The sequence below is a fragment of the Silene latifolia genome, chromosome X (assembly GCF_048544455.1).
Source record: "Silene latifolia isolate original U9 population chromosome X, ASM4854445v1, whole genome shotgun sequence".
Taxonomy (NCBI): domain Eukaryota; kingdom Viridiplantae; phylum Streptophyta; class Magnoliopsida; order Caryophyllales; family Caryophyllaceae; genus Silene; species Silene latifolia.
The window spans coordinates 334594971-334608762 of NC_133537.1; the positions used below are offsets into that span (position 1 = coordinate 334594971).

General features: G+C 40.2%; 1 long non-coding RNA gene and 1 other non-coding gene across 2 annotated transcripts; both read left to right on the forward strand.

The window, feature by feature from the left end:
- The first annotated feature begins 5949 nt into the window (after positions 1–5949).
- LOC141624477 (small nucleolar RNA R71) lies at positions 5950–6056 on the forward strand. Its single transcript, XR_012534284.1, has one exon. It is a non-coding gene; the product is annotated as a small nucleolar RNA R71 (small nucleolar RNA).
- Positions 6057–8682: 2626 nt separating this feature from the next.
- Positions 8683–9910, forward strand: LOC141618899 (uncharacterized). The gene is made up of 2 exons (XR_012531524.1): positions 8683–8727; positions 9638–9910. It is a non-coding gene; the product is annotated as an uncharacterized LOC141618899 (long non-coding RNA).
- Positions 9911–13792: the final 3882 nt, after the last annotated feature.

Here is a 13792-nt window from a genome sequence, read left to right on the forward strand (position 1 = left end):
TCAAAAACTCACCAACCTCAAAGCTTAGACCCCGAAAGTTAAGATAAGCCTTAATAACCCGAAAAATCACCAAAAGCACGAATTTTTTTTCTTCAAGTGCACCACAATGGCCTTAGGACCGCCACCAAGCAAAGAAAAATGAAAAAAACTGAGTTTTTGGACCAAGGGTATTTTCGGAAACCAAAAATCCGAGTGGAGGGAACTCGAATATTTTTATGGGATCATGAACTAGAGGTTGTGAGGATCACAATAGCGAAATTTGGGAGAGATTTGATGAAGGGAAGTGGGTTAAAATTGAAGGAGAAGGTTGAGTTTGGTGGTATTTTAATGGTGTTTTGTGTTTTTAGGAGAGAGGGAGTGTTGAGGTTGAAGAAGGTAGGTGGAAAATGATAAAAAAATATGAAGGAAATAAGGGATAAAGGACAAAAATCGGGTGGAAAAACGAGCTGCAGCCGACGGGTATAATTGTACCCGGTCGGGTATAATTTCACCCGGTCGGGTATAATTTCGCCCGGTCGGGTAAAGTGCCTTTTTGCTCAGTTTTTTCGAGTTTTATCATGCAGCCGAGGGAGTTAACTTTACCCGATCGGGTATAAGTTTCACCCGTCCGGGTACAATTGTACCCTCTGGGGTACAATTAGGTCCCTCGGCCTTAAAATCAATGAACTTAGCACCCTTTGAAGGCAAGATAGCACCTTTCAATGTCAAATCGGCTTCCTTAGTCAAGAATTTCAATCCCCACAATCACTTCCACCCATGATGCCTCCTTCCACTTTGCCCTCTCAAGGTGACTCCCCTCTCGACACAACACAAGCAAAACATCTCGATCAATCATCAAAAATCCCTCTTCAAATCATCAAATTTTATTACATGGGTTGCCTCCCAAGAAGCGCCCTTGTTTAACGTCGTAAGCTCGACCAAGCCAAGAAGTAACTTAAATAAACGGACAAGTCATGAAGAATAAAATGGGATTCAAGGATGGACAAGACAAGTATCAATGAAAGTTATATGCTTCAAGATGGGAGAACCGGCAATGTAGTGTTTTAGCCTTTGTCCATTCACTTTGAAGACTTGATCTCCATCGGATACTTCAACCGCTCCATGGGGAAAGACTCGGACCACGGTGAAGGGTCCCGACCACTTTGACTTGAGCTTCCCCGCAAACAACTTGAACCTCGAGTTAAAGAGGAGAACCAACTCTCCCTCCTTGAACTCTCTCCGAATAATGGCCTTGTCATGGAATCTTTTGGCCCTCTCCTTATACAATCTAGAGCTCTCATAAGCCTCTAGCCTAAATTCTTCAAGCTCATTGAGGTCAAGTAGTCGTTTCTCTCCGGCGCTCTTCAAGTCAAAGTTAAGGAGTCGGATGGCCCAATGTGCTTTGTGCTCCAACTCAACCGGCAAATGGCAAGGCTTCCCGTACACCAACCGGAACGGTGAAGTTCCTATTGGTGTTTTGAAAGCGGTCTGGTAAGCCCACAATGCATCATTGAGCTTGGTAGACCAATCTTTCCTTGACCGGCTCACGGTCTTTTCAAGGATCATCTTGATCTCTCGGTTAGAGATTTCGGCTTGGCCGTTAGCTTGTGGGTGATAGGCAAGACTCCGCCTATGTTGCACCCCATGCTTCTTGAGTAGAGCATCAAGAGTCCTTTCCCGGAAATGAGTTCCACGGTCACTAATCACAATTCGTGGAACTCCAAACCGTGGGAATATGATTGTCTCCATGAGTTTGGTCACCGATTTTGCGTCACAAGTCTTTGTTGGGATTGCTTCCACCCATTTGCTCACGTAGTCCACCGCAACAAGGATATACTCATTCCCATTTGATGAGGGAAAAGGGCCTTGATAGTCAATGCCCCATACATCAAATACCTCCACTTCAAGTATGTAGTTCATTGGCATTTCATGCCTCTTTGAAATGTTACCACTTCTTTGACACTTGTCACACTTCTTGACGTAGGTGGCCACATCATGGAATAGGGAAGGCCAAAAGAATCCACATTGGAGCACCCTTGCGGCGGTTTTTCGTGAACTACCATGCCCTCCACTTGGCATGTCATGGCAATGAGAGATTATGGGTTGCACTTCTTCATTCGGGATGCATCTTCTAATTATGCCATCCGCACAAGCCTTGTAGAGGCACGGTTCTTCCCAAAAATATTGCTTAAGGTCATGAAAGAATTTCTTCCTTTTATGGGAGTCATAACTGCAAGGTGGGATGACCCGGATACCAAATAATTTACATAGTCCGCGTACCAAGGGACATCCATCAAAGCAAGTGCGAATAGTTGATCATCCGGCAAGGAATCGTCAATTGGCAATCCATCCTTCCCCTTGACATGGAGTAGCCGAGAAAGATGATCGGCTACCACATTTTCCACACCCTTCTTGTCTCGAATTTCAATATCAAACTCTTGTAGCAAAAGAATCCACCGAATCAAGCGTGGTTTTGACTCCTTCTTGATTAGCAAGTGCCTCAATGCCGTGTGATCGGTGTGTACAATTACCTTAGAGCCCACCAAATAAGAACGAAACTTGTTCATGGCATATATGACCGCCAAAAGCTCCTTTTCGGTGGTGGTGTAGTGCGATTGAGCTTCATCCAAGGTCTTGCTTGCATAATATATGGCATGAAGTTTACCATTCTTCCTTTGTCCAAGCACCGCTCCCACCGCTACATCACTAGCATCGCACATCAACTCAAAAGGTTCTCCCCAAGTGGGAGGTTGCATGATTGGAGCGGTGATGAGAGCTTCCTTCAACCTATTGAAAGCATCCAAACACTCATTAGTAAATTCAAATGGCACATCTTTGCCAAGCAACAATGTTAACGGTCGGGCAATTAAAGAAAAATCCTTGATAAATCTCCGGTAAAAACCGGCATGCCCAAGAAAACTTCTAATTCCTTTAACATTAGTGGGAGGGGGTAAAGTTTTAATCACTTCTATCTTGGCTTGATCAACTTCCAAGCCCTTACTTGACACTACATGACCCAAAACTACCCCGGATGTCACCATGAAGTGACATTTCTCCCAATTCAAGACTAGACCACTCTCTTGACATCTTTTCAAGACCTTACCCAAATTAGCTAGACATCCATCAAATGAGGTGCCTACGACGGAGAAATCGTCCATAAACACCTCCATGATATTCTCAACATATTCGGAAAATATAGCTAGCATGCATCTTTGAAATGTGGCCGGCGCATTGCAAAGCCCAAAGGGCATGCGCCTATAAGCAAAGGTGCCAAATGGGCACGTGAATGTGGTCTTTTCTTGGTCATTAGGGTGAATCGGGATTTGGAAAAACCCCGAAAACCCATCAAGGTAGCAAAAATGAGAATGTTGGGCAAGTCTTTCCAACATTTGGTCAAGGAAAGGGAGGGGGAAATGGTCTTTCCGAGTTGCCTTGTTGAGGCGCCTATAGTCTATACACATTCTCCACCCGGTTGTGACTCTTGTTGGAATTAATTCATTCTTATCATTGGTGACTACCGTGACCCCGCCCTTCTTTGGCACAACATGCACCGGGCTCACCCATGCACTATCGGAGATAGGGTAAATTATGCTTGCATCATAGAGCTTCAACACCTCCTTCCTAACCACTTCTTTCATAGCGGGGTTAAGGCGGCGTTGAGGCTCAATGGAAGATGCACCCTCATCCTCCAAGTGAATGCGATGGGTGCAAAAAGAAGGGCTAATCCCCTTTATATCATCAATTGAGTACCCAATGACATCCTTGTACTTTCTCACAACATCAAGTAATTTTTAAAGTTCGGTGTCATTGAGTGCACTATTGACAATAATAGGGTAAGTATCATTAGGGCCAAGGAAAGCATGTTTAAGAGTAGAGGGAAGAGGTTTCAACTCCACTTGAGGAGGCGTGGATCTCTCCTCTTTTTTACCATCTCCTCTCAAGCTTTCAAATTTTTTGTCCGGGTCTTCTTCAATTGTAGCTTCCATAGCTAGAGCATATTCCCGGTGTTCCTTGCAATCCTTTACCTTGCCCTCAAGGAACCCTTGCAAACCCTTGTCTTCATCAAATTTCTTCATATCAACCCATTCTTCTACCACATCAATCATATAACAAGACTTTTCTTCCGAAGGCTCTTTCATAGCCTTGTTCAAAGAGAATTCAACCTTATCTTCACCCACTTGTAGAGAAAGCTTCCCATTCTTCACATCAATCATGGCACCCCCCGTAGCAAGGCAAGGGCACCCCAATATGATGGGAATATTTGAGTCTTCGGGGATGTCCATTACATAGAAATCACATGGAAATGCAAGTTTCCCCACCTTGAGCGGGACATCCTCCACAAGACCAATCGGGTATCTTACCGACCTATCCGCAAGTTGGAGAGAAACCCTTGTTGGTGAAAGCTCATAACCTTTCAACTTCTTGAAAATTTTGAGGGGCATAAGACTAATGCTAGCCCCCAAATCACACAAGGCCCTCTCAATGTGCACCGTCCCAATCTTACAAGGTATGGAAAAACTCCCCGGGTCTTCAAGCTTTTGAGGAGCTTCATTCATGAGAATTGCACTACACTCCTTGGATAAGTTCACCGTAGTTGTCGGGCTCAAGGAGTTTTTGTTTGAGATGAGCTCCTTCAAGAACTTTCCATAGCTTGGAATCTCCTTTACGGCATCAATGAAAGGCATAGTAATGTTGATACCTTTCATCATATCCATGAACTTCCCATACTTTTGTTCAAGTTTGGCTCTTGCCAACCTTTGTGGAAAGGGAACCGGTGGTACATAAGTTCTTACCACTTGTTGTTGAGGCTCTTCAGCTACCCTTGTTGGTTCATCAATCACTCTTGGAGTTTCCACAACAATTTCCACAAGCTCATCTTTTCCCTCCTTTTCTTCAATTACCTTAGGAGGTTCAACCACAATTTGAGGTTCGATGACATTACCCGGTCTACTACTCTTCCTTTTCTTGACAAATTCCTGGTCTTCCAAATCTCTACCACTCCTCAAGTGGATAGCATTCATGGTTTTCGAATTTTCCTCGGTTTTACCCGGGAATTTCCCTTGGGAGGCTTGTAGTTGGCTCATTTGGGTAGCCAATTGGGAGATTTGGTTGTCCGTCATCCGTTGAGAAGCTTGCATTTGGGTTCTAAGTTGGTTGATGGATGTGGTTGTCTCTTCTTGTTTTTGAGTGGTATGGTTGATGAATTGTGTTTGAGATGTCATCATTTGTTCCATCATGAGTTCCATGTTTGATTTTGGTTGGGTGGGTTGTTGAAAAGGTTGGAAATTTTGTTGGAAAGGTTGGGTGGTTTGTTGGAAAGGTTGGGTGGTTGGTGGGTTAAGTGATTGAAATTGTTGTCTAGGTTGGAAGGTTCTTCCTTGGAAACCCGGTGGACCTTGATTAAATGTTGTGTTTTGTTTTTGAGTTTGGAAGTTTGGTTGTTGTGACTTTTGTTGGAAGGTTGGGTTTTGGACATTTTGAGAGCCATAAGAGAAGTTTGGGTGGGCTCTCAATCCGGGGTGATATTGGTTGTTGTTAAATGCTTGCTTGGCCGGACTAGACTCCCATATCCCGTTCACTTGCTCCATACAATTGCCATCTCCAACCACCAAAGGACACTCATTGGGTGGGTGTCCTTGGTCTCCACAAAGCTCACAATTATAGACTTGGTTCCTCATAGAAGAATTGCTAGATGTTTTGCTTGAGCTCATCAAAGCAACTTGTTGCTTAAGCTCTTCTATCATCTCCTTCACTTCCACATTGTTGGCCGATTCGACCGTTGACTTCCCTTTCCTCTTGTGCCTATCATTGTTCCAATGAAAGGTACGAGAAGCCATTTCTTCAATAAGCTCTTTCGCCGTCTTGTGGTCTATCTTATCCAAAGCTCCCTTCCCCGAACCGGAATCAAGGTTCATCTTCATCTCATTGTTTAACCCTTCATAGAAATTGTTGATGAGCTCATCATCCCCAATACCGTGGTGAGGACATAGCCTTTGGAGGCCCTTGTACCTCTCCCATGCTTCATAAAGGGTCTCATCTTCTTGTTGGGTGAACCCTTGGAGCTCACTCTTGATTCTTGCGGTTCGTTGGGGTGGGAAATACTTGTTGAGAAAAGCCTTAGAGACATCGTCCCAAGTCCGAAGAGAGTCGGGTTCACAACTTTTAAGCCACTCCTTGGCACTTCCCCTCAAAGAGTAAGGGAAAAGCCTAAGGCGTACGGCATCCTCCGTCACTCCATTGGCCTTGAACATGTCACAACTATCCAAGAACTCGTTGAGATGCTCGTTGGGGTTTTCGGTGGCTCCGCCTCCGAATTGGTTCCCTTGGACAAGTTGTAGCAAGGTGGCTTTCACATCAAAATTGTTGGCTTGAATAGGTGGCTTCACAATACTCGGATTCACCACTTTTTTCGGAGCCAAGTTATCTCTCATAGGTACCGCGGCCATTGTTACCTCCGTTTCCGGTGTTGCAAAAGGATTTTCGAAAGTTTCAAAGACGCGGGGTTCTTCTCGTAGGCCCTCAATCACTAAATTTTCTTGAGGAATTGGTGTTTCAATAAGCCCTCTTCTTCGAAGTGAATTTAGTCTTCTTGCGGTTGCTTCGATCTCGTGGTCAATCGGTCGAATTGGTTGACCTCTACGATTTCTTCTTCTCATGCAAAAAGTCCTACACACTCAAGAGAGGGATTAGAAACAAAAGACTTAGTCTAAACTAGAACGAAAACAATTAATATCTAGCCGAACTCCCCGGCAACGGCGCCAAAAACTTGATGGTATCAAGCTATACCTCGCAAGTGCACGATTTTATCGTTGTACACTATTAAGGGTCGATCCCACAAGGAGCTAGGAAGACTACTAATCGTTTTAACTCTATCGTTTAGCTAAGTCGACAATAAAGGGAGAAGGTTATGCTAGAACTACCAAAAACAAGGAAAAACAAGCTAAATAAGAAATAGGAGAAAGAGCAAGATAGAAAGAAAGGTTGTAAATCAAATGGGTTAAAAACCTAAGACTCGGTTCTTCCCAAACAATTCGTAATTCCACACAATCAAATCTCTAGGCTAATCACAAGGGTAGTTAGGTGAGGAGGTGACAACTCTAATTCGCCTAAGACCCCCCTCTCGGGTTCGAAATAGGACACTAGTACTACCCACCAACCCCCCTCTCGGGTTCGAAGGTCGGAATCCCTAACTTAATACCCGACTACCCCAAAAACATGCATTATTCCCAAGGTAGTCCAATATTTGCTAAGGTCATTAAGCCCCGTCAATTCCCGGGTCATCCCACTCCCTCTCTCGAGGGTCGATTTCAAACGCTAGTTTAGAGGTGTCCTACCCCGGTTCTCCCTTTCGGTCTCAACCAAGGATAACAATAGGGTCAAGTCTCGGGTATCCAAATCACAACCTAACCAACTCTCGTTGGTGGTCAAGGGTCGTAAGTCAACACTACCCAAAAGTCAACCCATAAACCATGTCAATCCTCTAAACTACCCTCACCAATTTCCCCAAATAATTAGCCTTTATGAAATTCAATTAGTGAAATTACTCATGTTGGGTCAAACCGAGCCCTAGTGGAAGACTACTCACTAATCATGGTCCTAATCGCAAAATAAACAATAAAGATGGAAACTTTGGTCACAAACATGGTTGGAAGATGGATTTTACTACTAAACATGCAACAATCCAACAATAGTTGTAAAGAAAGATGATTTAATCTAATAACAAGGTTGATTAAACTAAAAGACACAATCTTTAACCAAATCAACTCAAAGATTAAGTCTTTGAGGACAACTATCCAAAGATGAACAAATGAAAGAGAAACAAAGGAAAGATGAACAATGAAAAGATGAACAATGATGAAAGTAGCAACAACAAACAAACAACAACAACAATTTTAACATAAACAATAAACAAGAGAGAGAGAGACTTTGACTAAACTATCAACAAACAACAAGTTTCAACAACTTCCAACAACAAGAAATCTAACAACAACAAACAACAATGGAAAACAATTGAAGAACAAGGGAGAAAAGAGAAAAAGGAAAGAAACAATACCAACTATTGAAAGGATGAACAATAAGGAAGAACAAGATAAGAACAATAATAATAATCTTTGATTGATGAAGAATGATTGCCAAGTTACAAAGGATTTGAGTTTCCTCTCTTAACCTTACAAATTTCTTCCCCAAACTAGGATTGGATCCCTAATTTTCTGGGAAATCAAGTATATATATGCCTCCAAAAAGTTAGGTGAGAGTACAAAAAGAAGAAGACGAAAACTGCAGCCGAGGGAGTAAATTGTACCCGGGAGGGTACAATTATACCCGGGCGGGTACAATTATACCCTCTCGGGTAAAATGTCAAAATGGGCTGAAAAAAGCTAAAAACGCCAAACGGGTAAGAGGTACCTGACCGGGTAAGGTTATACCCGGTCGGGTGTCATTGTACCCTCTTCTGTAACTCCTCATAGTTGCTTCCATTCTTCGAGTAAATTCCGTTCCAAGTTCCGTTCCTCTTACATTTTCGAGCATGGTACCTACAAAAGGATTCATAAGTACGGGAAAAAGCTCAAAAGAGGTCTTACACTAAGCATGAGGGAAAAGAACTCGGACTAGGCTAATACTAACTAAATGAGTTCATAATGCTTGATTTATCATGACAAAATGGGTCCGAGACATCAAAATATAGGGGTTGAAGTGGTGTTATCAAAGCCCTCTTGGTTTATCGGAGTTTCAGGTAATCCGAGCCAGGTGAGATAATGCAATAATAATAAAAAAATGAGTAAATTAAAAATAACTCCCTTTTAAAATTCAGTTTTTTTTAATTACTCCCTTATATAATTTTTTTCTAAAATTACTCCCTTAAAATGCACTTTTATCAAAAATTGCTTCAAAAGTTTAATTTAGGCGACTTATTTCGTATGTTTTTGATCTTATTCTTCATTGTTATACCTTTTAAAGTATAAATTGGCTAAGATACAAACGGAATAAGTTCATAAACATACGTAATAAGACACCTAAATTGGAATTTTGAAGCAATTTTTGATAAAAGTGCATCTTAAGGGAGTAATTTTAGGAAAAAATTATATAAGGGAGTAATTTTTAAAAACTGGATTTGAAAAGGGAGTTATTTTTAATTTACTCTAAAAAAATATTATATTTTGCAGTAATTATAGTACACTTGTAAATTGTAATTTTGTGTACGAGTATGCTTATTATACTTATGTTAGGAATTTGAACACCCGATTTCCGTAAGAAAATTACTAAACTAAACACGACACAATTTGCGAAATAATATTGAGGATATAAGTCAAACTGTCGGTATGTATCATGACTAATTTTGGTGTACCAAACACTTGTTACATGGCATGAATCATGTCCGACACGCACACACAATAACCTAGTATATGTAGTTCTTACCTCACAAATTCCCATTTGTAACGGGTATATCCGTCGTAAGCTTACAACGGGTTAAATATTATCCATGTGGGGTAGATAAGACAAAAGCAGAATATCTAGGGAGTAACAATCTGTTTTGTCTTATCTAACCACATGAATATTATTTGACCTGTCGCAAGCTTATGACAGATATGTCCGTCACAAGAGAGACTTGTTGTTCTTACATATACTTATTACTCACAATTTGTTGGTGTATACGCAGGTTACGAATGGTGAGAACAATACTTCAACTCCGGTGTAGAATGTGTCAGTGCTTTTTTCTAATTGGCCATTAGATGTGATGTCGTTTTTAAATTTCGTTTGAATTATGTGTGCTTTTGTTTAACACAATTTAGTTTGTTTGTGTATTTTAGGCCCCGAGTTGAATTGCGTACTTAGGTGAGTGCTATATTTCACCTTTGTACTCATAAACTCATTGTCACATCGTTTACTTGTTTGTTGTGTGTAATAAAATTAATGGCCAATGTTTTTTTAATTTTCTTTTTGAAGTTTATCTTTTTTTTTTTTTAGTCAAAACAACTCAACCTATCAACTTCTATTATATTAAGTTGGTTAATATATAAATAATATAATACACGGTTTTCGAGATTCTGAGTCTCAGAACAAAATTCTCTTTAAATCACAAATAAAGTTTCTCGGATCACGTAAAACGGTCACACAAAATTTGAGAAGCAACGGAGGACTTTTGCGGGTGCCGGTATGCAATATACCAGCATTCGTCGAACCTCAAATACTCGTGAAAAACGAATTAATACTCGCTATTTGGGCCTGAAATCGAATTGAATAAATCCTGAAATGACCTTGGAAACGTGGTAGAAAAACGGGAGAAAAAAAACGTGGTCCGGTACACTCTCCCGAACGGTTCAAATTAAAGTGTATTATAATACACGGTTTTCAAGATTCCAGAGTCCCGGAACAAAATTTTCCGAAAATCACACAGAAGGTTCCTCGGGTAAGATAAAGCGACCACACAAAATTTGAGGAGCAACGGAGGATATTTGGGTGCCGGTATGCGATAAACCAGTATTCGTCGAACCTCGGATAATCGTGAAAAATGAATTACTACTCGTTATTTGGGCCTGAAATCGAATTGGTTAAATGTTGAAATAACCTCGAACACGTGGTTGAAAAAACGGGAGAAAATGAAACGTGGTCTGATACGACCTCCCGAACGACTCAAATTGAAGTATAATACACGATTTTTGAGATTCTAGGGTCTCTGAACAAAATGCTCCGAAAATCACACGGAAGATTCATCGGATCAGGTAAAGCGACCACACAAAATTTGAGGAGCAACGGAGGACATTTGAGGGTGCCGGTATGCGATAAACTAGCATTTATCGAACTCGGATAATCGTCAAAAATGGATTAATACTCGTTATTTGGGCCTGAAATCGAATTGGTTAACTGCTGAAATGACCTCGATAATTGATTGAAAAACTAGAAGAAAATGAAATTTGGTCCGGTACGACCTCCCAAATGACTCAAATCGAACTGTAATAAACGATTTTCGGGATTCCAGGTTCCTGAAACAGAATTCTCTATAAATCACACAGAAGGTTTCTCAGATCAGGTAAAGCAGCCACACTAAATTTGAGGAGCAACATAGAACATTTGGGAGTGTCGGCCGGTATGCGATAAATCAGCATTCGTCGAACCTCAAATATACTCGTGAAAAACGGATTAATACTCGTTATTTGGGCCTGAAATCGAATGGGTTAAATGCTGAAATAACCTTGGACACATGGTTGAAAAACCGGGAGAAAAAAAACGTGGTCGGGTACGCCCTCCCGAACGTTCAAATTAAAGTGTATAATACACGATTTTCGAGATTCCAGAGTCCCGAAACAAAATTTTCCGGAAATCACACACAAGGTTCCTCGGGTCAGATAAAGCAGCCACACAAAATTTGAGGAGCAACGGAGGACATTTAGGGGCGCTGGTATACGATAAAACAGCCTAAGTCGAACATGAGAACATCGCGAAAAATGGATTAATCCTTGTAATTTGGAGCTTTAATCAAATAAGGTAACTGATACAGGAGGGACATGGGTATATGTTCAAAATGCAAGTTCAAGTCACTCTTGACATTTCAGATTCGTTTACTTGATTTAAAAGCTAAATATCTTCAAAAATATAGCTAATTATGGTCTGATTCTTATTCTAATTGAAAGTACATGATGTTAGCTTTCCAACAAGTGGTCATACGTTTTATTTGGTTAAATAACGAAGGAGATATGGTCGTTTTAAGTTGAGCTGTCCAGATTGTACGCGGGTGACGCTATTTTGGCGAACTAAGATGGAAGCTTGGTTGAAATTGTTCTCGAGTTTACTTCCCTAAATCGAGTCCTATAATTAGTTTCCTAATTCGAGTCAGTTTGTTATTATTTTTCTAATAAATATAGGAGAGTTTCCTAATAAATTTAGGAAAGTCTGTTATTTTCCTAATCCTAGTTAAGGTAGTTGTTATATTATTTTCTAGTTAGTTTACGGTAATGTTAGTAGTATAAATAGAGAGCTTGTATGTCAATTTTATTAAAATAAATAGAGTTTGAGAATCAATAAAAAATTTCTTGTTGCTTATTACTTGCGAGTTTTAAGATTATTATTTCATTCTTGCGAGGGTGAGATAGTTACCATTCTTCCTTGCGAGGTTGAATGTTAGTTGTGTGTTGTTTCGAATTTCTTGCGAGGAAGGAGAGCAATTCACTTCATATCCTTTACTATTTTCGTTGTTCATATATTAAAAACACCAAAAATACAATATTTTTATTCCGCTGCAAAATAACTCTAAATTAGTTAAAACTTGTGATAGTTTTATATCAGTAACACCTGAAACAATCTTGAACACGTGGAAGAAAAATTGAGAGGAAAAGAAACATGGTCCGGTACAACCTCCCGAACGGCTCAAATTGAAGTGTATAAAACACGTTTTTAGGGATTCCAGGGTCCCGAAACCAAGTTATCGGGAAATCACACAGTAGGTTCCTCAGGTCAGACAAAACGACCACACCAATTTTTAGGAGCAATGAAGGACATTTGAGGGTGCCGGTATACGATAAACCAGCATTAGTCGAACCTCGGATAATCGTGAAATTGATTAATACTTGTTATTTGGGGTTAAAATCGAACATGTTAACTCCTGAAATGACCTTGGATACGTGGTAGATAAACCGGGAGAAATATAAACACGCTCCAGTACAACCTCCGAACAGCTCAAATGAACTGTATATCACACAGTTTCGGGATTTTAGGTTCCCGGAATCAAATTCTGCGCATATCACACGGAAGGTTTCTCGGATCAAATAAAGCGACCATACAAATTTTGAGGAGCATTGAAAGACATTTGAGGATATCGATATACAATAAATCAAACTAAGACAATCTTCTATATTTACTACTCCACATCTACATACCTTAAAAAAAAAAAAACACTACTTATTCAATGAGACGGGTTTTCAATAACATTATGGTTTATGACTCACACTAATTATTCCACGAGATGGGTTTTACCCAACATCTACATCAAATGTTTACTCAAAATCCACATTTCATGACCTTCGTAGAAACTTCGCACTGTGGACGGTGGTGGGATGTTGCATTTTTGCAACAGTTTTTTAAGTGTTATAAAATCATACGAGTGCGTAAATAGCAGCCTTTTCATTTGCAATCACTCTCAAAGTCTCACTTTGTTAGGTACTTGACCCACTTGACCTATCTTCTTTGTGGGCCCAGCCCACCAATAAGATAATGTGAAGCACTTTTCCTTGAACTGTGTAAACATCTTAATTTGTCTTTGGTCTTACTGGGTTACGATAAGGTTGTGACGGATACCGTTTTCTCTCACAAAATACTCATTGAAAGGTGAGTGAGAAGCACATGGAGGGTACCTCACCTTACCCCCTCTTTCTTTTTGTAAAAGGTCATAAGCTTGTGACAGGATTAGCCCGTCACAAGCAAGACTAGCTGTAAATTATAACACTGATTATAAGTTTTACTATTTTGATCTAAAACAATAAGTTAATAAATCAGGATTTTGTAACCATTTTATAGCCAAATGTAATTACAAATGAAAAATAAGTTACCATAAGCTATAACCCTGATTATACTATTTTGATTACATTTAATCATAAAGTAGTCATATATATCGTTTAAAGTTTCAGATGAAACATGGTTGTCGATACAAGAATTTTCGACATTAATGGATATGTCTAACAATTTAGTATTTCGTATACAAAAGTTTATACGGAACTTCTTTCTCCATGAGCCATGAATATATTGTCAAGAAGAAAAAACCATGCATATCAATTTTACAAGGATGAGTAAAAGGGTGACGTCTCACAATCGATTAAAATAA